Source organism: Malaclemys terrapin, chromosome 3 (genome assembly GCF_027887155.1).
Source record: "Malaclemys terrapin pileata isolate rMalTer1 chromosome 3, rMalTer1.hap1, whole genome shotgun sequence".
Classification (NCBI taxonomy): domain Eukaryota; kingdom Metazoa; phylum Chordata; order Testudines; family Emydidae; genus Malaclemys; species Malaclemys terrapin.
This window is the reverse complement of record NC_071507.1, coordinates 145193232-145220365: the sequence shown is the minus strand read 5'-3', so window position 1 is coordinate 145220365 and position 27134 is coordinate 145193232.

The following is a 27134-nucleotide window of genomic DNA, read 5'->3' as shown; positions in this document are numbered from 1 at the left end:
TCTATACAAGTGCTTCTGGTGAGTATCCTGACTGCTGAGGCAAGGAGTCCAGGAGGCATGCACAAAAGTGACATAGTAACCGTAGTGACTCTATGGTGACATAACTTGAGTTAACCCACACTTAAACTGTAGATATGGCCTTAGGTATATTAAATGTTTGGGAGTATGAGGGTAGACTAAGATTCATTCAGGTGTTTAGGCTCAAGGCATTGGAACTGGATTACTGTCCCCTACAGGCTCAGGAACAAAGAGGCACAAAAAAAATATCATTTATTTATTAAAATTTCTTGACTTGAGGGTGTATAACTTATGATTTTAGAATTCTTGGGGTTATAAAGGATTTGGGGGAGGGATAGCTCAGTGGTTTGAGCATTGGCCTGCTAAACACAGGGTAATAAGTTTAATCCTTGAGGGGGCCACTTAGGGATCTGGGGCAAAATTAGTACTTGGTCCTGCTAGTGAAGGCAGGGGGCTGGACTTGATGACCTTCCAGGGTCCCTTCCAGTTCTATGAGATAGGTATATCTTCATATTATCTTGGGGTTATAGATGTGTGTTCTTTATATTAAAAGGAAAAACTATGGATGGGTTGAACAAAGAATTAGATCAGTCGCTCAGGATAAGTAGATTGGCTATTAGCCAAGATAATCAGGGATGCAGGCCCATGCTCTGCATGTCCCTAAAACATTCTTGGACTGCCAGATGCTGGGAGTGGACAATGGGATGGTTCAATGAGTCATTGCCTGGTCTGATCATTCCCTTAGAAGCACCTGGCATTGGCCACTGTCACAAGACAGGATACTAGATTAGGTGGACTATTGGTCTGACCACCAATATTTACACCATTGGTGGATTGACTCAAAACAAAGTTTTGACAATAGGCCAGAAATTCAGTCAGAGTGGAAGTCAGATGATCCAACAGAATAAACATCTGCTCTAAAAATGAGAAGAAAAAATTAGAATTAAAAATTCAGGCAATCCCAGCACAGATAAGACAACTTGGGAAACTGCTCAGAGACTCTATGCATTCAGATACAGTGATAAGGGATTCTTTGTTTCTGAGGGGACATATGTAAAATGTTTCACTGAATTAAGTCTCAAGGATTATCTACACAGGCAAATTAAAGCACTCTAACTTGCTGGCTCAGGGGTGTGAAAAATCACACACACACACACACCCTTAGCACAGCAAGTTTGAGCGCTTTAAAGCACTAGTGTGGACAGGCTCGGCTCCCAGTGCTCAGAGCTAATCCCCTCGTCAAGGTGGATTACCAGGAGCACTGGCACCTGCAACAGCGCTTTGAACTTTGTAGTGTAGACATAGCCTCAGTAAGTTAGATCAGACAAAAAGGAGATGCATTGACTAGGTATTGGGACGCATGTGCCTTTAAGAACCCAGCCCTGGGAAGCTGATGCTGAGAGGTGCTGTCTGTGAGAGGGGAAATAAAAAAGCCCCTCTGCCCCCGCCCCCCATTTTTGCAAGCACTGGTCTCTCATTCACACTGGGGTAACTGTTACCCCCTGTGCCCCTGCCTGTGTGGGGTTTTGCCCTCTGTCACCCTCTGCCTGCCAGTGCCTCGCCCCAACCTTAACTCCTGTTCCTCCCCCCGCCCTGATTTTGCCCTTTAGCCTCTCTCCTAATCCTGCCTGCTGCCTCCAGCTGCTTGACCCTCCCCCGACCAGTCAATTTTCCGCCCCCTGCTCTGACCTTGGGCACCCCCTTCCTCCGATTCGCCCCCTTTGCCACTTTTTAACCCCTGTAAATAGCAGGCAGCAGATTTTGAGGGCTAATAAGGGCAGGATGAAGGGCCGTGGCTTCAGCAGATGTTATTGAGCATGCTCAGTTCATGTGAACATATAAAAAACCACTTTGCTCAAATAAAAAAGCCTCTCACCCACCCCCAACAAACTATTTTGCAAAGCAGTGGTGTCTCAGTGCCACTGGGGTAATTGTTACCCGCTGTGCTCCTGCCTGTGCTGGGTTTTGCCCTTGACACCCTCTGCCAGCGCCTCACTCCTGGTCTTAACTCCCCCTCCTCACCCCCCATTCCTGATTTTCCCTTTAGCCCCTCTCCTATTACTACCTGCAGCTGCTTGACCCCCCCAGACCAGTAAATTTCCACCCCCTGCCCAGACCCCGGCCACCCTGCTGCTCCGATTCACCCCCTTTGCCCCTTTTTAATTAGGGTTACCATACGTCCGGTTTTTCCCGGACATGTCTGGCTTTTCGGCAATCAAACCCCCGTCCGGGGAGAATTGCCAAAAAGCCGAACATGTCCGGGAAAATGCCGGCCGTGCACTTCCCCTCCCGCGGCTGCTCTGCTCCTCCCCTGACTCTTCGGCTCTGTTTAAGAGCCGAGCTGCCAGAGCGCTATGGCTTCAGGCAGCCCCCTTGCCTCCGGACCCCAGCCACCGGCCGGGCACTTCCCCTCCCGGGCTCCGGCCGCGCAGGGTCCGGAGGCATGGGGGCTGCCTGAAGCCGGTAGCGCTCGGGCAGCTCGGCTCTTAAACAGAGCCGAAGAGACAGGGGAGGAGCAGAGCCGCCGCGGCCTTTGGGAAGCCCCCATACTGCCAGACCCTGCGTCGCCGGAGCCCGGGAGGGGAAGTGCCCGGCCGGGGGCAGGGTCCGGAGGCATAGGGGCTGCCCGAAGCCCAAGCGCTACCGGCTTCACAGTTTGCCGGGCAGCCTCCAGACCCTGCGCCCCCGGCTGGGCGCTTCCCCTCCCGGGCTCCAGCTGCGCAGGGGAAGCGCTGGCCGGGGGCGCAGGGTCTGGGGGCTGCCCGCAAACCGTGAAGCCGGTAGCGCTCGGGCAGCCCTTTTCGCATGGCTGGGAGTGGGAGGGAGGAGGGGGCGGAGTTAGGGCGGGGCTGGGGTGGGAAATGGGTGGGGGCAGGGCCCCGTGGAGGGTCCTCTTTTTTATTTGTGAAATATGGTAACCCTATTTTTAATCCCTGTCAAAAGCAGTCAGCAGAATCCTACGGGTATAAGGGCAGGGTGAAGGGCAGTGGCTTCAGCAGATGTACTGAGCATGCTCAGATGTACTGAACATGCTCAGTACACCATAAGTAGCACACAGAGGGTTCATTGCTGCAGGTGCCAGGGCAGGACTTTTCTAGGGACAGGGAGATGCCACCCCGCTCCCGGGAGAGCCCGCTTTAATGTATGGGAGGAGACGCAGCGCATTGCCCTCCCCCCCACACCTCAGAAAAAGATATTTGTTGGGTTTTGTTTGTTTGAAGCTATTGGAGTTTTGTTCTGGCTCCCACTGTTGACCTCCCACTCTGCCCATGCCCAGGGTCGGTCCTGTTGGGATTCAGGAAGTGGGCGGCATGCCCAGGGTCGGTGTGGGGCAGTTCATGTTGCCCGCTCTCCCAGATTAAGTGCTAAGATGATCTTGGTCCCTAATGTAGGAGCACTCACTCCCACATCTGCCCATCCTGCCCAGCAGTTAATTCTCTCCCCAAATCTGTTCTGTACAGCAGTTCAGCCCCCCACACCTCTGCTCCTCCAGGGGCTCTTCATCACCCCCTTTTCCGAGCCTGGGGTGGGCTACGGTGAGTAGGGTTACCATTCATCCGGATTTACCCGGACATGTCCTCCTTTTTGTGCTAAAAATAGCGTCCGGGGGGGAATTTGTAAAGCACTCACAATGTCCGGGATTTCCCCCCTCCCCCTGCAGAGCAAAGCGAGCGGCTGGGAGGGCTGCAGGGAAGTCCCGGGCTGGACTCAGGAGCAGCTGTAGAGGAGCCGGATCTGCCCTGCATTCTGAGCCGGCAGCTCCCTTGCAGCCCAGTCCGGCAGCACTGTGCAGGGCCAGGGACCGGGTTTTGTTGTGCAGGGCCAGGGACCGGGTTTTGTTGTGCTGGGGAGCTCAGCCACGTGTCCGGCTCGGCTGCACAGAGCCCAACACCCTGTTCTGAGCAGTAGGGTAAGGGCGGGCAGGGGCAGGAAGGTTCTGGAGGGGGCAGTCAAGAAACGGGGGGGGGGCTTTTGGAGGGGAGTGGAGAAAGTTTTGGGCAGTCAGGGTACAGGTAGGGGGTGGGGTCCTGGGGGGCAGTTGGGGGGGGTCTTAGGAGGGGGCAGTTAGGGGACAAGGAACAGGGAGTCTTAGGTAGGGGGTGGGGTTCTGGAGGGCAGTTAGGAGCAGGGGTCCCAGGAGGGGGCAGTCAGGGGACAAGGAGCAGGGGGGGTGTGTTTGGGAGTTCTGGGGTGGGGGCTGTCAGGTGGCAGGGGTGGGGAGATGGATCGGAGCAGTCAGGGGACAGGGAGCAGAGGGGTTTAGATGGGTTGGGAGTTCTGGGGGGGGGGGCTGTCAGGGGGTGGGGAGTGGTTGGATGGGGCGTGGGAGTCCCAGGGGTCTGTCTGGGGGTGGGGGTGTGGATAAGGGTTGGGGCAGTCAGGGGACAAGAGGCAGGGAGGCTTAGATAGGGAGTGGAGTCCTGGGGGGCAGTTAGGGGCAGGGGTCCCAGGAGGGGGCAGTCAGGGGACAAGGAACGGGGGGAGGGTTGGGGGTTCTGGGGGGCGGGAAGTGGGAGGGGCAGGGGCGGGGCTAGGGCGGGGCTCCTCCCGTCCTCTTTTTTTCTTGCTGAAATATGGTAACCCTAACGGTGAGGTCTCTTCTCTCCATTCCAGATTGGGGGGCAGAAGAGCTCCAGGGGCTCTTCTGTCCCTTCCCAGCCTCGATGCTGCGCGGGGGAAGCATGTTGCTTACTGGAAGGGCGTAGGGGCCCTGAACTGCCTGGGCTCTTTAGCTCTCCCCTTCCCCCCATCCCTACAATAGCTTTGCATTGGTGAATGGAGGGGGAGAGAGAGCTGTGCCAGCAGTTGTTCAGCTCAGGAGGCAGGCAAGTGGGGCAGGCACTCAGGGTCAAAGTTGCTAGAGAACTGGAGCTTCTCATTGCGAGACTTGCTCCAGCCCCCGCTAAAATCCTGTCACTCAGGAAAAAATCATGAGTTGGCAACACAGCAAATCACAATGCATTGTGATGATGTTTGAAGGCAATGCCAGTGTCTGTACAACACAGGCACCATGGCATACACTGGGATATACAACACTGGTACCAGGTGCCATAGGATGGAGTTTCATAGTCCATGAATGTTCTTGCCAGACATGCCGATGTTACATTCTCAGACCAGGGGCCAGTTTTAAACTGCAGCATTTTATCAAAACATTTGCCATACTCCAGCTTGTACAAACTTGGGGGGACTTCCAGGACCCCAAACTTCTGCAACAACCCTTGGTCACATGTCCCTCTAACTTGTTCAGCAGAAAATGCCATCCCTTAAAGCAGTGGTTCCCAAACGTTAACAACCTGTGAACCCCTTTCACAAAAATGTCAAGTCTTGTGAACCCCCTCCTAAAAATGAATATTTCCAGGGATTTTCTCCTTTACCTGAGTATAAATTATAAAAGGCAAATCTTGGAAATATAAAATTTGTTTTTGTGACATGCTTATTACACACTATGTATTATTAATTATTATTTATCATTACAGTATTTTTATTGCATTATGAAAATGGCAACACTCTTCCAAGATCTCACTTTCGTAGCTTGTATCACTTTGAATAAGCCTGTTATAAGACAAGGCTCCTATGTTTCATCAAGGAGTATGGGATGTGAAACAACGTGAAGGTATTTAAGAAGCCAACTCGAAGAGTTCCTCCTATACAAGCATTCAGGTCTTGAGCAGTCCAGGCAAACAACGCACATTACAACAAAGCTTAAACTTGTTCTTCATAATAATTTTAAAAACAATACTAGCTGCCTATTTAATTTTAAAAACAGCAAAAAATATCAACCTTCAAGACTCCTTATAAGAAATGGAAAGGGAGGTGAAGTCTCTCCAGTGTGATAGATCTGCTTGCTTTGATTTGCTTAGCTCTTGGAAGTCTAGGAGCTCCGGGCTGTTGGCCCCATGCTGCCTGGGGTCCCTAGGGACAGCTCTGTCCTCCTTTAGGGAATTTTTCCCCAGGAACCCCCTGTAACATTTTGCGAACCCCCAGGGGTTCACGAACCCCAGTTTGGGAACCACTGCCTTAAAGAAATGGAAAATAGAGCCCTGGCAGTCCCTCAAGTTCTTATACCAAAAAATAGTCCAAATTTAACTAGCATTCATATCATAATGTAGAAGTGCTCCACAATCCCCCAATAAAACTGTAAGAGGCAGGAGATGGAAAGGGTGTTGTGGGTAACTCGTAGTCATATATTGAACACAGTTATGGCTCTCTTATCTTTAATAAAGGAGTGCAAAGACCCTGGGGACTGCAGAACCAAACTTACCATGGTCTATCTAGATCTCAGCAGCTCATATGAAAATGTTGAATATCACCTCTGCAGTCCCTGGACTGTAATACAGAAATATTGCAGATAGATGGGGACCCAGGGCTGCTGAGAAGTTGCCAACTACCTCATCTAGGCATAGTTTGAGTGACCTTGCTCCTGACTATTAAGTTTTGTGACCTAAAGATTCAGCACCAAATGCAGCTCTCAAACAACATTTGTAAAAGGATGTCAGTGTGATTGCATGAGTATCAGGGACAATTGAAAATGCTCATATGTTTTTCAGTCCAGTCTATTGATGCAGGTTATTTAGAAGCAGGCCACATAAGCAGGCATGTGGCCCCAGACCTCATTTGATAGAATTTCATAGATACAGAATTGAAGCCTAGAAGGAACCATTAATAAGGCTGCAATTCTGTCTTGGAAGTCATGGATTCTGTGACTTTGGCAGCTGCAGTGGCTGGTGAGGCTAATCCCAGGGCCACCAAAGCAGCTGAAACCAGGGTCCGCTGCTGGGGCACCCCTAGACAGCTGCACAGCCCGCTGCTGGAGCAGTCCCCGGGGCCAGCCGCACCAGCCGCCGCTCGAGCAGCAGTCCCCAGGGCTTTGGAGCAGAGGGTGGCTGGGTAGTCCTGCAGCCAGAGCAGGGGCTAGCCATCCACTGCCAGGAGCTGCTAAGTTTTAGTCAGGGGTATTTATATAGTAAAAGGCATGGACAGGTCATGGGCTGTGAATTTTTTTTTATTGCCTGTGACCTGTCCATGACTTTTACTAAAAATACCCATGACTAAATCTTAGCCTTAACCATTAGATCAGGGGTAGGCAACCTGCGGCACGCGAGCTGATTTTCAGCGGCACTCACACTGCCTGGGTCCTGGCCACCAGTCTGGGGGCTCTGCATTTTAATTTAATTTTAAATGAAGCATCTTAAACATTTTAAAAACCTTATTTACTCTACATACAACAATAGTTTAGTTCTATATTATAGACTTATAGAAAGAGACCTTCTAAAAACATTAGAATGTATGACTGGCACGTGAAACCTTAAATTCGAGTGAATAAATGAAGACTCGGCACACCACTTCTGGAAGGTTGCTGACCCCTGCATTAGATTATCTAGTCTGACCTCCTCTACATCACAGGCCATTAAATTTCACCAGGATTGATATGCCTTTTATCATTTTTAAAAGCACTAAGCTTTTCCTTTTGCAGTCTCTTCTATATTTAGCTTTTAATTTTCAATGTTGTATGTGCATTGCTCCTTTTAAAATCTTTGTGAACACTAGGAAAACCTATAAGCATTTTTCTGCACCAGTGCTACTAACAGTGGCAGCTAAAGTGTAAACAAACAGGGTGCATGTGTTTTTACAATTGTGTTGTCAGCTAACCTTGATAATTGCTTTTGAAGATGTTAATCACCTAAACAATAGCTCACAATAAGCTCCATGGTGGGGTGTTACATTATTTGTATAGGTAACCTGACACTTGCAACTCTACCAATGCTACCAGTGGTGGAAGCTGTTGTGGAGCACAAGGATTTTTACCACTGTGTTATCTGACCCTGCTAACGTGGCCTGTGTGCATAGGCGCCGACTTCCCCACTTTCCCATGGGTGCTCGACCCCCCCCTCTACTCCCAGCCCAGCCCCTACCCCAACCCTTCCATGAGGCCCTGCCCCTGCTCCACCCCTTCCGACCCCTGCCCCACCCCCATTCAACCCCTTCCCCAAAGTCCCCGCCTCCTCCCTGCCCCTATTCCAACTCCTTCCCCAAATCCCCGATCCCGCTCCTCCTCTTCCCCGCCTCCTCCCCTGAGTGTGCCATGTTCCCGCTCCTCCCCCTCCCTCCCAGAGCATGCTAACACTGCCAAACAGCTGTTTGGTGACGGCCGGGCAGGAAGCGCTGGGAGGTAGGCGAAGGAGCGGGGACGCGCGCACTCAGGGGAGGAGGAGGAGAAGGTGGGGCAGGGGGTGAGGGGAGCTTGGCTGCCAGTGGGTGCGGAGCTGCCACTAATTTTTCTCCGTGGGTGCTCCAGCCCAGGAGCACCCACGGAGTCGACGCCTATGCCCATGTAGTCTGCCTTCTGTACTCCATTGCACAAAGGTCAAGTTTGCCAGAAGTCATTTACCCGTATAAATCATGCACACTCTGTGGAGTTCATTTTTATACTGTTTTCCCAGTGATCAACTTCTTTTGGTTCAGTCAATAACATTTCTCAGAGGTGGCCTTCCTATGCGTGTGTTGGCAGCTGGCCTGTGAACACTGATGACCATCATGAGGAGATCAAAGCGCAGCTGAACTCAATCATAAGCAATTCTTTTTTGTATGATGAGGAATTCAAGTGACTAGCTGAGATAGTCATCACTTGGAGAGGCAAGCAGTGCTGTGAAAAGATCAAGCAATTTAAGCTAAGGATGAGTACAGTAAGACTTGGGATAATAGTAATACATAGAAGGAAAAAACATGTCAGTTCTTTGAAGAGCTGGACTGAATCCTCAGTACTTGCTCACAGCCCAGTATACAGCATGTTACACTGTATTAAGGGATAACAAAAAGGAAAAAGAATATAAAGACCATGCACTGAGCAGACCAGATGAAAAGCTAGACTAAGAAGTACCTCAGACCTTGCTAGGATATGTTTTAGGAGCCTCAGGATCTAGACGTGGCAGCAAACAAGCTAGTGGCAGTTTGTTTACATGCAGAAGTTTTATCTCATTTATAATTGTTAGAATTTTTTAATGAAAAGGTACTACTTTGATTGTTAGGGACTTACTTTAATTGCCTCTAGTTTATAGGTTTCTCACAAAAGCCCCATGTTTTATGCTTTCTTTGCAAAAGAGTTAACTAATGAATACTGTTCCCAGAACTGGGATGATATAGTTTGGTTCAGAGAGATTTTGATGTGATAAGGTGATACATCAGTACTTGTTACAAAACAGAAATGGCTGAAACAGGTTAATTTGAGCTGTGTGTTTAAATCACTGTTTTTCAAATGGAAAAGGACATAATTGGTATGGAAAAAAAAGATTATTTTTAAGCCTTTGAGAAAGAATGATAAACAATGGAGAGGAAAAGCCAATAAGTCACCCTACTGTCACTTTAATTGGACATTCCAAACAGCACTCTATGTACAGATTTGTATTTGACATTAGTAAGAAGTCTGCTAGGGTTCGAGCAGATGAACTGCTTTTTTCAGTTTGATACGTATGTGGGGCACTTTCTTCTCAATACTCTGAGTTTTATAATGCACGTTTTTTAAATTATCTCATAGGAAAAAAATTCTCTCCCCTGATGATCTTTTCTTTCTGCACCAATTCTGTAATTTAAACTCTTAAGGATACGCCCTTCCCCTCAAAGCTGAAAAAAGAGAATCTTCAGGCTGAGGAAACCAGTGTATTTATCATCCATCTGGGGAGAAAATTCAGTTCAGAGAGGTTTAATTAGCTTTCAGAGTTTATTTGTGTGTGCATGCACAGATGGGGGTGACCATGACAAGACTGTAGAGTCTGGGTCTTTTTCATATGACCTGGGAGGATAAGTGTCAAAATATTGATTTAGGGTGCAAATAACATCTGGAAAGCGATGGAGGGCGGCAAAGGGAACATTTTAGCAGAAGACTTTCACTTGCAAGATAATATTTTGAAATCTCCATGACAGCAAAAATCTTCAAATGCTGGAGGACCTGCACAATAGCTCACAACATGGAGAGTCTGCAAGTTAGTAAGGGGAGGTTGAAGATCCAACACATTTGAGTTATGCTTATAAAATTATTGGGTGAGATCCTCATCTGCCCTTTGGCTCTTTTATGCCTCACTATAGAAGGTAGCTATAAATCTGCCTCCTGAGGATCCTATCACAAGCCCTGGCCTACAGGGTGTGGCCATAGCACAGTGCCATTGAGATTCCTGGCAGCACTGGTGGGCCATTAGGGAGTCTGGGAAGGCTGCCACAACTTAGAGTGGTCCGCCGGGGCTGTCTAAATATGCTGGGGGCATCTCCAACTACTGAAAAAAATAAGGCTCAGGAAGGCACAAGTATGAATTAAAGCTACCATAGCCTCCACTCTCCCCTCAAGCTGCGAGTTCTGTGATACCATACTTGGTTACCTCTACACTGCAATTAGACATCCATGGCTGGCCCAGGTCAGCTGTTTAATTGTTGTATAGATGTTCAGGATCGCGCTCCTGATAGGATCCCAGGGCTCGGGCCTGAGCCAAAATATCTACACCACAATTAAACAGCCCCTTAGCTCAAGCCCTGTGAACCTGACCTGGGGTAGCCATGGGTTTTTAATTACAATGTATTCATACCCTTAGAGGCACAGCCAGACTCTCACCCACTATTGTGTGTATATCCATGCATAAGGAATTTTTAGTACTTAAAGGCAAGAAGAAGAACAACATTTTTACTGCTCCTTTACTATCCTTGGGGTTTTTTTACAATAGGAGCATCAAGTAGGATATTAGTTTTGTGTGTCATCACAAAAGACTAAAAACTTGGTCTTTACCCACCCTTAATTGACAGAGAATGAGATGATGTGTTAGACTCTTTGAATTTTTTTCACCCTGATTGTTTTTATTAAAAACTGGAATGAAAGCTGAGCATTTGATCAGATGACTAAAGACACATAAAGAATTAAAACAAAGGTTTTATTTATATATTGCATACTGTCAAAGACATCATCTATCCAGTAAACTACAAGTGCCATGTGATTTAGTATTACTGTGTACCTGCTTATATCAGAGAGTGAAAATATCCCCTATATACCAGCTTCTTTTCAAACATTTCCACATTTACACTGCTCTGTCTCTGAACAGTCACATCTAACAGATTCTTGCCCATGAAGGAAAGGCAGATATTGAACAGCTTCTCTCGCTAATATTGGGCCAAATTCTCTCTCATGTTCATAATCCCTTTGCACCCATCTGCCAATACAAAGGGGCCATAAATCTGGTGCATCTGTCAAATGAAGATTTCCCAAATGGCACAGTGCCAGTGTGGCTGCCTCTGCTGCCACCCTCCCTCGAGGCCTGTGGAAGAGGAGCAGATTGAGGACATGGCTCGAGTGGTGCAGCATTCTAGCTATCTAAAGCTGTACACAAGGGCCACAGCCACCAAGAATAGTTTAGAACAGCACTGAGGTATAGTTCTGCAGCCTATAGGCTGGATCAAATTTAGGGAAGAGGAGGAGATAAAAATGAAAGAAGCGGGCTAAGTCACCTGACTTAAGGTGAAAAAAAAATTGTCCTTTAATTTTGTCATTATTGGGACAGTCTCATAAGTTTCTGAAATGAATGTAGGAAAAAGTAATGACAATTACTTTATCAATTCCTAATTGAAAGGTTCATTCAACATCAGGAACAGCCCTACCATTTGGGGTACCTCTGCCCAATCAGAGCACAGCAACAACAAAACCCCAAAAAACATAATGGCAGCACCTCCTGGAACTTGGTACCCAAGTGACCACCCTGCTCACCCACTCTTAGAATCAGCCCTGGTCTATATCTCAAACAAGTGAAAGTAATTTTTTCCCTTTTAGTTAGGGTGACCAGGTGTCCTGTTTTGGACTGGAACACCTGGTCCAAAAGAGATCCTGGCAGCTCCGGTCAGCACTGCTGACCAGGCCATTAAATGTCCGGTTCACGCAGCGCCACAGCGGGGCTGGCAGGCTCCCTGCTAGCCGCCACGCCGCAGACCACATGGATCCCGGGTCAGGAAGCAGCCAGCATGTCCGGCTCCTAGCCTTAGGGGCTGCCGCGCTGTGTGTGTGTGTGTGTGTGTGTGTGTGTGTGTGTGTGTCCGTGTGCTGCCCTGCCCCCCACCCTCAGGCGCAGGTCCCATTGGCTGGGTCAGGGCAGGGAAGGAAGAATTAGCGCCACTCAAGTGCTCAGCAGGCGGCTGTTGAGGGGTCGTGTGGCGCGTGCCTCTCCCGCTGTTGCCCGGCCCTCTTCTCCTCATGCTCCTTGTGTGGCTGTGGTAGAGCTGCGGCGAACTTCAGTCTGTTGCCCCATCACCGGCACCCAGGAGTTGGAGGTATGTTTATCCCCATCTCTGAGTGCTGGAAATGGGGCCTGCATGCCCATCCCCCAATCATTGCATCCCTCCCCAACCCCCCTACAACCCCATCCCCCATTATTGCATCCAACCCCCCCTGCATCCCCATCCCTCGTTACTGCATCCAACCCCCCTGCATTCCCATCCCCCTCACTGCATTCCTCACCGTCCCACTCCCTGTACCTCATCCCATCATTGCATCCCTCCCCCGCCCAACCCCCTCACCCCTATTCCCCTCACTGCATCCCTCCCCCATCCCATCCTGCCCCACACACCTAACCATCCCAGCCCTGTACCCCTTTCAGCACTCTCACACCCATCCTCTCCACCTCCCAGAGGCGCCAGCCCCATGTTCCTCACCCCGCACAGCCCTACACCCCATTCACCTCCATACACTGCTGCACTCCCATTATGTCCCTATACACTCCAGTTCCCCCCACATCCTCATTCACCTGTAGCCTTCTGCCACCCCCTCATCCCCAACCATCTCCCACACCCTCTTCTCCACTTCCCCCTCTCAGCCCCATGCTGCCCTCGTCCTTGGCCTCTTTCCCTCTCCATCCTCTCTCCTCCACCCCCACCTCCCATCTTTTCCCCTCTAGCCCATCCTCCTCCCTTCCTGGCTGGGTGATTTAGGCAGCCCCTGGAAAAGTGTATGAAAAAGTCTCTGTGTAGGCAAGTGTGTGCATGCATGCATTGTATTTGTGTAAGAGACTGTATCTTTGTGGGGGGAGGTGCGTATATTGCCGCATGTGTGTATACCTGAGTGAATAAAATTTGAAACCTAATTCTTTATTCTTTTTACTGGCTTGCGCACAAAAAAATTGATGACATAAAACATGTGTGTATTCATTTCATAACAAGAGAAGGGAACTCTAAAAGATACGTATTATTTCTTTAAAAGTGAATGTTGTTGACTAATTGCAGAAGAGCCAATATATCATACATTTCTCCCCACCTTTGTCTAGCTGCATTATAAACTCTTTGTTACAGACGCTCTTTTTATGTGTATGTCCAGCACCTACTATCCTGGAGCCCTGATCTTAGGCACTAAACAACAAATTGTAATAATAAATAATGTGGAAGTATGTGTTAGTGCATGCTAGATGTGTACACATGAATATACATGCGTATCTGCATGTAGGTGTGGGAGTCAGTTTCTACAGATTTAATTATATAGGTGTCTGGACAGGTGTGCATTTCTGTGGTTGTGCTCTATGGATTTGTATTTAGGCTTTAGGAGTGGGCCTTTAATGAACCCATTGCAGCTGTGATAACATGTGGTCCTAATTCCACACATAAAAATTACATAAATTTAGTGAACAAAAAACATGGAACGGGTTATGAAAAATAGGAAGGGGGAGGGAAAGAATCATGAAAACCTTTGTGAAATTTCATTTTTTTTTAAATTACCCTTTTTGACTATTTTGCTGCCAGCTCTAGCGTCCTGTAACAAATAAAGCCTGAACTTTGCATAATACATCTGTCAAAACAATAAATATGACTGTTTGGGTCTTGCAGTTAAAATGAGCACGTGAAGGAGGATGGGGGAGAGCAAATGAGGAGGAAGGAGTGATGGAGTGAGCAGAGGGTGGGATCTCGGGAAGAGACAGGGTGAGGCCTCAGGGAAGGGGCAGGGCAGCAGGCAGGGCAAGGGTTGTTTGGTTTTCTGGAATTAGAAAGTTGGCAACCCCACTTTTAGCTGCAATAGGTGTCTGATTTCTCCTCTCATATTTCTATTTATGCATTTTTGCTGGCCTAATTATTATCAATGTTCTCAGGAGCCTTAAGTAATAATTCTTATTGGCAGCAGTAATATTCTCTGCTGAGAGCAAAGTTAATCAACTGTAGCCTTGCCTTCTGCTAAAACTAAACAAATAGCTCATGAATCTAGCTGATCTTTTTGTTTTATGGTCTTCAAAAGAGCAAGAGCCAGATGAAATAATTTGAAGCTCACATTGCAAAAGAGATAGAGGAAGAATCACTAACACCAGCAATCCTCTGCAAAACAACACTTGTACTTGGCCAATGCAAAAAAACCCAAACACAAAAAAAGTATTAATAAAATAAAATCTACAGTTTACTTATATGATGGTCACATGTTCCACAGAAATCTTCCTGTATTAGTAAAATGCCTCCCCCCCCATAGAGAATCTCTCTCTTTTATTCTAACAAACCTCCCCTCTTATCCAATGAAACAGGTTATTGAGTTCCATATAGACATAGGCAGCAGGTATAATAGGCCCGGGGCAGCAAAGCCTACCCTGCAGCATAGCCACAGACCCGCCATCTTGAGAGGGGTCTGTGGTGGCCCTGCCTGCACTCTGCCCCTGAAGCCCCCTCCCACTTTTCCCCCATGGCCCCACCCATGCTCTGCCTCTTCTCATCCTTGCTCTGCCCCTCACCGGGGCCCCTGCCACATGCCAAGTCCCAACTCCCTCCCCTCCTCTACCCCTACTTGCCCAGGCCTTCCTGCTTGACGAGTCCCGACTCCCTCCTTTCCTCCATTCCACCCCCAAGGTCCCCAATGTCCACCACTCACTGAGTCCCTCCACCCCCCTTGAGTCCCCTGCCCCTGGGGGGGGGGGAAGGGAGGATGGAGGGACTCAGGGGACGGGGTGGAGGAGAGGAGGGACTCAGCAAGCAACAGGATCTCGAGGGAGGTGGGTGGAAAGACCTGGAGGGTGGTGAGGGACTTGGGGGGGGGGTGAGTCTCTGGGGAGGAGAGTGGAGGAGGGACTCAGCAAGTGTCAAGAGATGGGGGTTGATGGACTTGGGAGAGGGAGGGTGGAGGAGAGGAGGGACTCAGCGAGTGGTGGGCGAGGGGGTCATGGGGAAGTGGGGGTGGAGGAGAGGAGATACTCAGCAGGTGGGGAAGTCTTGGGGGAGGGGGCATAGTGTGAGCGAGGCCTGGGACAAAGCATGGGCAAGGCCTCAGGGGAAGGAGGCCAAGTGGGGGCAGAGCACAGGACAGGGCCATGGTCCAGGCACCAATGGAGTTTCCGGCACTCAGGCCAGCCTCCCCAAATGCCAAAGCCATCGTCACCCATGTGTATAGAGAAAACAAAAACTGAGAATAAGAGATGTGAAGCTGAACTAAAAAAAAAAAAAAAAAAAAAAAAAAGAGAGCTGGTGAGCAAAAGGAGGGCAACAGGAATCTCTGACTGACACCACTCCTCTCTGAAAGGACAGCTTCTCACAGAAGCCTTGCACTTAGTGAAAGTGCAGGGAACATCTGGTGACAGCTTCACAAAACATACTACTTGTATTATCACAGTACTAAGGAGCCCTGATTTTTCTTCTTTTGTATGGCTTGGGTAGGTAGCAACATCTACAAATTTATATCCAAGTTTGATAGCCAGCGCATTGCTGCAGCAGTGAGCTGGTGAATGTCCTTCAGGCCCCTGGTGAAAGAACGAAGGGGACATTCAGATATGATGTGCTCTATCATTTGTGTCTGGTGACCACAGTCGCATGCAGGCGTTTGCCTCATTTTCCATTTAAAGAAGGTTTGTCCAGATCTCCTATGAGATGTCCTGATGCGATTCAATCTGCACCAGTCTTTCCAACATAAATCAAAACCTGGTGGTTCCTCAATAGGATCAACAGCTGTTTGTTTTGAGTAGTTGAAGTGCTCCATGTGACTCTCCATTGAGCCTCAGCATCAAAGTTGGGTTTAAGGATCTAGATATGGTTCCATAGAGGGTTGCGGGATTTTAATCTTGTTTTTGGCAGATTCTGCAGGTCATAGTGCAGTGGGATCCTCGTATTTGCATTGACATGATTAAGAAAGTGAGATGTCTGAGCAGCTCTTCTAATCTGTGGAGGCTGGATGTACGATAGGATCGGGAACCAGTCAACTGGAGTAGATTTAAGCATCCCCAACACTATGTGCATAGCATTATTGAGTTGAGTGTCAAGGAGTTTACTGTGACTGCTATGAGACTACACTGGTGCACAATATTCAGCTGCAGAATATACCAAGGCCATTGTTGCAGTTCATAAGGTCCCTGGACTGGAGCCCCATGATGTTCCGGCCAATTTTCTAATAAGCACAACACGAGACCTGACCTTATTGTGGGTGTTCGAGGTGTTGTCGAAAGGTCACACTCCGGTCCAGTGTAATACCAAGATACTTTGGATTAGCTTTGTGGCTGATGCTCTCACTGCAGAACTGCACATCAAAGTTTAGCATTAGCCATTTTATTGTTCAGACGGAAAAGAGTTACCATGGGTTCTTTTGGATTAGGCCTAAGTTTCCAGCATTGGAAATAATCAGCCACGGTGCTAAGATCTCGTGTTAGCGTGCAGCTGATGGTATGGAGAACAGCTAGGCCAATATTATTGGCATACATTAATTTCCTTGACTCCATCGCTGGCATATCCGCGGTGTATAGATTAAAAAGTATTGGGGCCAGGACAGAGCCCTGAGGGATGCCCGAGTTAGAGTTCTTGGTCTACTGATCTAGCCATTACAGTATACCATAAAGCAGAAGTCCCCAGTCATTGCCACCAAGAGGCAGATCATTCACCAGCAGTGAATGACGTGGGAAACCTTGAGGAGAAGGTCCTGTCTCCAGTGTCGTATGCTGAGGAGAGATCAACAAGAGCGATTCCTGTTTTCAACTTACGTTGGAATCCTGCCTCAATGTGACTGGTAATTGAAGCTACTTGGTCACAGCAGTTCCTCTTCTGGCGAAATCCTCCCAGGGGAGCTGGAAGGAGGTCTTCAATAATATCAGACAGATGGTGGAGCAGCACCTGTTCCATGAGCTTGCTGGTGGTTGAGAGGAGAGAGATGGGGCGGTAGCTGGGTGTGTTCTCTGGGAGATTCCCAGACTTCAGTAGGGCAACCACTGTTGCCTGTCGCCAGCTTGCTGGCACTTCTCTGGTTCTATGCATGGCAGTAAAAAACGCCGACAGCCATTCCCATTCCCATCTCCCCAGATTCTTGAGAAACTCTGGAGGAATGCCATCAACCCCTGCAGCTTTCGGTTTCCAACAGCGCAATATTGATCTTTGACAGAATATGGAGAAGAGAGTGGAGCTTCCTCCAGGCTTTGTTGAAGGTTTCTGCGGAGTTCCCGCTGGACCTCCTGATGTGTGATCTTGTCTGTTGGTGTCTTGCTGTTAGAAAGATGAGAGGCAACAGTATTTGCTGTCACCTTTGCTGAGCGTTGTGTTACTGGCTGGGATCCTCCAAGTTGCCACAAAAGAGCCCATGCCTAAAGGCTTAAATGGGTGAAATCAAGGCTTTCAATGGTCTCTTTCCACCTTTCTAGGCATGCCAAATTCAAGGACTCAAGCAGCACAGTGGCTTTATCTGGGTTGACACTTTTTTCACATTCCCTCAGGAGAGACTCTGATTCTTTTGTCCAACAGGGGGTTAAAGCCTTCTGGTGACCACACGGGATGTACTTTTTAGTGATCGATTTTAAGATGTTTGTAAAATGACCAATGTTTCCAGGTATCGGTTCAAACTGTGGGATCTGAGATTCTGTTTCTGAAGTGTAGGTGGGCCAGTCAGCCTTGTGGAAATTCCAACACAGCTTTGGCACAGACTGCAGAAGAGGAACATCCAGGCCAATCTGGAGGATGATTGGGCGATTTTGGCTATGCTGAAAGTGACTCAGGATGGTTCTTGTTGTGGCCAGTGGGACACCTGCACTATTATGGGTCACAAAACAGAGGTCAGGGTTTTGATCCATTGTCCACCTTGCAGACCAAAAAGATCCAGATTACTTTGGATCATAGAGCAGGTGGAGGTCTTCAAAGGAGGCCAATTCCATGATCTGCTCCCCGACTGTCATTTGAGCAGTATCTCCAGTCTTCATGACAGCTGTTAAAGTCACCTATGTAGATGGCTGGATGAGGAAGGGAAGGGAAGATGGGATCAGGCCACATGATGTTAGGTTGCTTGTATGTTTATTATAATGATGTCCCTAATTCTAACCATGTTGATCTCTCTTCCACTAGTCGATGATTCCTCCAAAACTTCCACATCCTCTAATCCATTTTGGATGTACACTGCTAGCCCATGTTTTGGATGGTTGACAGTAGCGATTTTGGTATAGCCATAGATTTTATGTCTGGCAGCTTTATCTTCTTCTTTCACATGTGTTTCTTGGAGGGCCACAATGTCAATGAGATGGTCTTTGAGGGTCCTCAAGAGGTAATCCACTCTTTCCCTGGATAGCCCTTCTACATTAAGTTAGTATATTTGGAGGACTGGCCCAACTGTTTTTTGATCCTGGAAATGGCAGTTTGAGGAAGTATAACCATTGCTACATTCACTAGGAGGCCGGTAAAACAATGACCAATGGCCAATTCGCGACATTGATATGTTGGTGGATTTGCACAACACAGAGCACAAAAAACATCAGCACTTAACAGAAGCACCACGTAAAGGTTATCATCTTGCTCCCAGAAGCCCTGATCATAGGAGACTACAAGCTATGCCAGCCTGACCAGTCAAGTGGCCAGAAGAAATCCACTAGCTAGCATAAGATACCAACCAGAGACTACATTGCCTGGTTCCCTGGATTGCAGTCCTGACTCTGATGCCATGTGATTCCAAAGAACATTAATGCTAAAGATTGAATCTTGCCTTTCTTTTTAAAGAGCAACATTTCCTCTTTTCCTTATTTTGTTATTGGGTGGGGCCACCCTCTATTATTTTTTGCTAAAACTTTTAAGGTGTGAATAAGTGTTTAAGAGAGCACAGTTGTATAAATTCACATTAGGATGGTGCCATTAATGGTTTCCCCACCCAAATTCTAAGCAAATCTTACCTTAAAAAAATAACATTGCATCACCCTGGGTTTTAAAAGTGTGTTACCGTAACTACTCTGCCCTAAAAAGGGGAAATTAGGAGTTGCTGACCACTCTCTTTCAAGGGTAGAGGAATTAGATTGGGGAGAAAGCTAACTGTATGTCACTCAGTGAACAGTAACTTTGTATGAGTCTAGATAGTACCTTAAGAGCTGAGAAGGAAATAATGCCTCCGTAAATTTCCAGGGTTAGCATTTGTAAGAACTGACCCTGTGCTAAATTAATGTTATGACTTGATTTGATCATTGGCTGTAGCACTTTGATAACATGATTCATTGGTGATTTAATTCAATATAATTGTTAATTCATTGGTTTGACTCAATTCCTGTTGTAATCTTCATTTGATAATTGTATTATTTAGTAAAAGTTTATAAAAAATGTTAGCCTTAGTAAGAAGTTTGATTTTTAAGTTTGCGTGTTTATTAATTTGTAATAAAACACAGAAAAAGCATACAAAGCTTTCTTTCACATTTGCAACTGGATCAGGAACTCTGAGGGTAAATGTAATTTACTAGTATTTGAGAGCTACTTGGCTCTAGTTCTCAATCTGCGTCCCTCACAGAGCAGTCCCACAGGACTGGGAACCTCCCTGGACTTATAAACCTTAAACAGTCATGATATGTTAGATTCCTGAGGCCTTTCCTGGAATCCAGGAAGAGAAAGGAAGAGATTCTGTTTCCCTGAAGATTTCCAGTTTGTCTAATTACAGCATGAGGGACCTTCTGATGTCCAAGGTGTGTTTTTCCCTTTCTGGTTTAGGTTTGGGGCAGAAACTCAGAAGGGATGTGTTCTGGGCAAGCTGGGCCTTCACATCTGTCACTATGTCACCATACACCAAGTATGGAAGATTACAGGACAGTGTACAGAGCTCACTCTCTCTCACACACATTTTCCTAGCCAACATCAACATTACTTAGAAACTAACCTGGAGGGTGAGGACCCACAACTCTGACAAGCAGAGGGGCTCAGAGGCATAGTCATACAAACTGGGGCTCATGTTCAGTCTCCTCAGTGCCACTAGAGAACTAATTAGAGAGCTGATAAAAGTCACCTTTGGGAAATGTGACACAAGGAATCACCACACAATGCAATCTCTTCCACCCTTCTATCAGAAGGTGCTTTTGTAGCACTCATAAGGAAATGTTGGGATTAGATTTACCTTTGCCCCGTCCCTTTAAGACTTCAAGGTCTGAAGGGATAGGCTTGGTTGCAACCGCAGAGTTGTATGTGCTCTGAAAGGACTGAGCAGCAAGGGTGCTTGTGTAAGTTGTTTGTTCTTTATGTAAGCAGAGTCAGAATGAGCTCTACCCTGACATCTGGTTGTGAGCTGTGGAAAAGGACTTCAGGGCTGATCTCGTTTGCATGGGCCCACCCACCCTGCCTAGCATGATGGACTGCTTGCCCAAATGGTCACTTTGGCTGCTGTGGGATCCCCAGTCTCTGTTATTGGGGCAGGAGTAATAAAGTGTTATTATCCTGGTTATGTGAATCAAGGACAGTAGAATTGTACTTGGCATTTTATGACAGAAAGACTCAGCCTCAACTAAGTCGCACTCACTAGGCAAGGGACACAGAGCTGTGTTAAGTGGCAGGGGTGGCCTGAAGACAAGTTGTTGAGCAGCTAGCAGGACAGCTAGCAGAGAGGAGCAGACAGGAGGTTGGCTGGCAGGGAGGCGCAGCTGGCAGTGAAGTCTGCAGCAGAATCCCATGGAGAGGCATGGCAATCGGCCATCAACTCGAGCAGCAGAGCATGTACGATGCCTCCCATACCTCTCCTCACTTCCACCAAGGCTGGGAGGTAAACTCTGCAGATGAACTTCTGAACTATGGGAGCTGCACTGACCAAAGTCAGAAACTGTGGGAGGGGTGACTTTTGGGTTGCTGGACTTAAGACCCCGAGGGGAAAAGGACACTGCCAGACTTACTTGGGGGTGGGTCTTTTGCTCATGGTTTGTGTTATGAATCCTGTTTGTGGTGTTTCCCCAACATAATGCCGCATTGTTTCCCTCCTTTGTTAAAAGGCTTTTGCTACACCCAGGCTCTGTGCTTGCGAGAGGGGAAGTAGTGCCTCTTAGAGGTGCCCAGGGTGGTGGTATGTAATTGTCCCAGGTCACTGGGTGAGGGCTCGAGCTAGTTTTGCATAGTGTTATTGGAACAGAACCCCTAGATACTGAACCCAGCCCTTGTTGCGGCTAACTCTGACAGGCAGAAGGGTTACATTTATATCAAGTTTAATAACATTCCAGTTTTAAAACTGTTCCTAGTCTGAGAGTACACCACTTAGTGCACTGACTAAGGGAGGTAGGCCTTTGTCAAAGACATTTTACAAGAAGGGTGTGGTAGCTAGGATTCTGCCCCATCTAGCTGAAGGAAAAAACACTAAACACACACCCTAGCTCTACATCATATGGGGAAAAATTGCACCCCCACTCCCAAGAGCAAGCAAAAGCAGTATTCTTTTTTCTGTGTGGGCTTCAGAAGTACTCCCATCATAAACTACCAAGAGTCTTAGAGAGTCTGGGAACATTTCTGCACCCTGCTAAAGTAAGTCTCACTGCAATGGCAAGGGGATGTTTACTCCAAGTCCATGGCCAACTTAGCCTGTCTGGGGCAATTAGAGCAGAGTTCTTTAGGGCCCTCCTATTAACAGGAGGGGAGGAAATGCATAGTCCAACAGAAATTTCTATGGAGTGTCAACTGCCAACACAGCAAAGTACGAATACATGCTCCAAATAAATAAATGGAGCACCTGCCACTGAATTTTGTTGTGAACAGCTCTACAACAGGGATTCCCAGTTTTGGGGGATCTGCTCAAAGACTTTTTCCTTTAGGGGCCCCTTCCTTGGAAGAATTTGGATCAGCTCAGGCAGTCTACTGTGCAGCTGAATTGAACCAGAATGAGAAGTGTTACTGAGAAAAACAAAAATATGATTTCCATCCACCTTCAGTATTAGATACATAGACACTGCCTTTTTTCCCCCTGACTGTATGAGGATGGATTAGCCTTCAGAAAGCACAAAAACCCATGGACTGAGGAAATTTATGTAAAACTTTCTGCGGGCAGGGGGGTGGGGGAGAGAATCTGTGGGGTACATGAATTCTGCACATGTGTAGTGGTGCTGAATTCCCCCAGGAGTAATCATCACAATGGATCAGAGAGCCCATTTTGAATCTGAGATTTCCTTAGGAGAGGTTAGGGCACTGGCCTGGCACTTTGGAGATCCAGGTTCAATTTCCTGCTTCACCATAAACTTCTTGTGTGACCATGGGCAAATCACATTGAGGCACAGAACAGCGACTGTTCCCCATCTGTAAAATGAGAATCCATGCTTCCCTACCTCACAGGGGTGTTGTGAGAATAAATATATTAAAGATTTTGAAGCACTCAGATACTACAGCAATGGGGCCATATAAGTACCTAATATATATATCTAGAATGTGTCTTCTCACATCAGAGGGTCTCATACCTCCTTCTTTGGGGCCACAGTGAACCTGGAGCCCACCCTCAAAAAAAAAAAAAAAAAAAAGGTGTTCACCTTGATCCAGGATCATGATCCTCAATTCCTAGAGGAGCCAGACAATTTGCAGAAAAAGGCCTTTTCTGATGTGCGAAGAGAAGATCTGAAGCAAATGAGAATACCCGTGAAAGACCGTGGGAAGGGATCCAGGAATCCAAGGCAATGGCTTCCCATTAGGGTTAAATAGATCCTCCTTCCCCAAGGCAAGTCCATAATGGGGGGAAGGTGCATAGTCCCCTACTTAAGGGCTGAGAAGGAAGGCTTTTTCTTACTCCTGGGTTACAAAATAAAAAGAGTAAAAATGTTAATACTCCTGTCACATGACAAGGGCCAGGATCCACTGATTTCAATGGCTACTATTACACACGTTCCCTAAAACTGGAGTAACCCCGATACTGGGGAAGGAACCTCCTGACTGCAAAGGAGTAATTGTTCCCTCTTTTCTTGGAAGCCAACACAGGAAGACAGATTTGTTTCCAGGCAAGTCATATAAGGTTGAATCCAAGGTTTTTCCCTAAGCCCTATCCCACATGAAGAGAAGAGAGATTACTAGGACAAAACACCTACCCTTCCAGGCTAAATTCATAATGCTCCACAAGTCACTAGACAGGAGCTGAGGATGGTAGCAGAAAGCCTGTGGGAGTCCTGGGAAATATTGCTCAGGCAACTGATCAAAAGAACTCTGGTTAGGATTAAGTTTAAAAAAAAAAATGTCTAGGAAGGAACAGAAAACCTCATATTTTAACTTAGACAGACAGCAAATAGCTGACCAGTACATATAAGATGGCTAGGCAGCTTCTGAGAACAGCATGGCATCCTGTTTTCCTGCTGAGGGGAACCTTCAAGCTGATTGTGAACTCTATAGGGATGTCTGTCCTTTCTAGTGTGACAAAGCTCCAACCTTGTCTCAGTGGGTCCCGCACTTCCAGGCAGATTTACGATAGCCTCAGAGGCTCACTGTGACCCGCCACATAGCCCTTCTCTCTAGAGGCAAGGGTCACAGCCTACTGAACCATTTTCATCATAAACCAGCAAGGGAGATGGGAAGAAGCAACCTTCCGTCACACAGTCTCTGTTGTCTCACAGTATCTGTGATTAATCATGGAGTGGGGCGGGGAGAGCCCAGGCCCAGGCCCAGGCCCACCTTCTACTCCAGGCTATAATATCTCATTGAAAGATGACAGGGCCAGAAAGAGTTAATTAACTCACTGACTGACCTGACCCATGGGTGAACTTTAGAGACTGGCTAGGAAGGTAAATGAATAGAGCTTTGAAATGCAAGTCTACATTGTTAGAGATCTCAAGGGTAGATGTTTGCTTACATCACAAGACCTGAGCAAACAAGTCTTGTCTATTGCTCTAACTTTAATTCAAAGATCAAAAAGGAATATTAACATTTATAATGATACTTGAGTGAAATAGTATTATTGTCTATATGTCTCTTTGAAGGTTGTGGTAACCTGTATCTGAACTGTTTAATGAATAAATTACCCTGTGCTAATTGCCAAGATGTTTGGAAGAAGGAGAGTTAGGCCTATTGTTTTCTCAGGCAGAAAGGCTGCTGGAAATGTATAAGAATCCTGGGACATAATCCTACTTCATCTCAGATCTGCTTTGGGTTTCAAGAGGGGGAAACCTTAAGCCACAAGGATTGAGATCCCCAGTCACTGACTGGAGTCACCCTGAATATGGACATTGGACTATAACCTATGGACTATATCTAAAAGGACTTTTGTCAACTACAAACTCATCTCTTATATGTATCTGAAACTCAAGAATTGAATTCAAATCTGTATGTATATTGATCTTTTAACCAACACTCTCTCTCTTCTTTTTAAATAAATTTTAGCTTAATTAATAAGAATTGACCATAAGCGTGTATTTTAGGTAAGATCTAAGTTATAATTGGACCTGGGTATGTGGCTGATCCTTTGGAATTGGAAGAACCTTTTCTTTTATATGATGAGATAAGATTCTCAGTAATCATCATCATATCTGACAGGTGTGTCTGGACAGAGGTCTGAGGCTGGGTACTTTATAGATTCATAGATTATAGGACTGGAAGGGACCTCGAGAGGTCATCGAGTCCAGTCCCCTGCCCGCATGGCAGGACCAAATACTGTCTAGACCATCCCTGATAGACATTTATCTAACCTACTCTTAAATATCTCCAGAGACGGAGATTCCACAACCTCCCTAGGCAATTTGTTCCAGTGTTTAACCACCCTGACAGTTAGGAACTTTTTCCTAATGTCCAACCTAGACCTCCCTTGCTGCAGTTTAAACCCATTGTTTCTGGTTCTATCCTTAGAGGCTAAGGTGAACAAGTTCTCTCCCTCCTCCTTAGGACACCCTTTTAGATACCTGAAAACTGCTATCATGTCCCCTCTCAGTCTTCTCTTTTCCAAACTAAACAAACCCAATTCTTTCAGCCTTCCTTCATAGGTCATGTTCTCAAGACCTTTAATCATTCTTGTTGCTCTTCTTTGGACCCTTTCCAATTTCTCCACATCTTTTTTAAAATGCGGCGCCCAGAACTGGACACAATACTCCAGCTGAGGCCTAACCAGAGCAGAGTAGAGCGGAAGAATGACTTCTCGTGTCTTGCTCACAACACACCTGTTAATGCATCCCAGAATCATGTTTGCTTTTTTTGCAACAGCATCACACTGTTGACTCATATTTAGCTTGTGGTCCACTATAACCCCTAGATCCCTTTCTGCCGTACTCCTTCCTAGACAGTCTTTTCCCATTCTGTATGTGTGAAATTGATTTTTCCTTCCTAAGTGGAGCACTTTGCATTTGTCTTTGTTAAACTTCATCCTGTTTACCTCAGCCCATTTCTCCAATTTGTCCAGATCATTTTGAATTATGACCCTGTCCTCCAAAGTAGTTGCAATCCCTCCCAGTTTGGTATCATCCGCAAACTTAATAAGCGTACTTTCTATGCCAATATCTAAGTCGTTGATGAAGATATTGAACAGAGCCGGTCCCAAAACAGACCCCTGCGGTACCCCACTCGTTACGCCTTTCCAGCAGGATTGGGAACCATTAATAACAACTCTCTGAGTACGGTTATCCAGCCAGTTATGCACCCACCTTATAGTAGCCCCATCTAATTTGTATTTGCCTAGTTTATCGATAAGAATATCATGCGAGACCGTATCAAATGCCTTACTAAAGTCTAGGTATACCACATCCACCGCTTCACCCTTATCCACAAGGCTCGTTATCCTATCAAAGAAAGCTATCAGATTGGTTTGACATGATTTGTTCTTCACAAATCCATGCTGGCTGTTCCCTATCACCTTACCACCTTCCAAGTGTTTGCAGATGATTTCCTTAATTACTTGCTCCATTATCTTCCCTGGCACAGAAGTTAAACTAACTGGTCTGTAGTTACCTGGGTTGTTTTTATTTTCCTTTTTATAGATGGGCACTATATTTGCCCTTTTCCGGTCTTCTGGAATCTCTCCCGTCTCCCATGACTTTCCAAAGATAATAGCTAGAGGCTCAGATACCTCCTCTATTAGCTCCTTGAGTATTCTAGGATGCATTTCATCAGGCCCGGGTGACTTGCAGGCATCTAACTTTCCTAAGTGATTTTTAACTTGTTCTTTTTTTTATTTTATCCGCTAAACCTACCCCCTTCCCATTAGCATTCACTATGTTAGGCATTCCTTCAGACTTCTCGGTGAACTGTTTGGTTTGGACTTCTAAGTGACCAGGGAGGTAATATAGAAGCTGTTTTGTGCTGGCTTGCTAAATCTAAGTATTGGAATATCCACCAGCGTTTGGGGTTTGTCTGCCCCGTTTGGTTTGCAGTTCACCCTAATTGAGTGACCTCAGCTGGCTCCCACGGGCAGCACTGTCACATCCATATGAAGAGAAGAGAGATTACTAGGCCAAGACACCTACCCTTTCAGGCTAAATTCATAATGCTCAACAAGTCACTAGACAGGAGCTGAGGATGGTAGCAGAAAGCCTGTGGGAGTCCTGGGAAATATTGCTCAGGCAACTGATCAAAAGAACTCTGGGTAGGATTAGGTTTAAAAAAAATGTCTAGGAAGGAACAGAAAACTTCATATTTTAACTTAGACAGCCAGCAAATAGCTGACCAGTACATATAAGATGGTTAGACAGCTGCTGAGAACAGCATGGCATCCTGTTTTCCTGCTGAGAGGAACCTTTAAACTGATTGTGAACTCTATAGGGATGTCTGTCCTTTCTAGTGTGACAAAGCTCCAACCTTGTCTCAGTGGGTCCCGCACTTCCAGGCAGATTTACGCTAGCCTCAGAGGCTTACTGTGACCCGCCACGTAGCCCTTCTCTCTAGAGGCAAGGGTCAGAGTCTACTGAACCATTTTCATCATAAGCCAGCAAGGGAGATGGGAAGAAGCAACCCTCCATCGCACAGTCTCTGTTGTCTCACAGTCTCTGTGATTAATCATG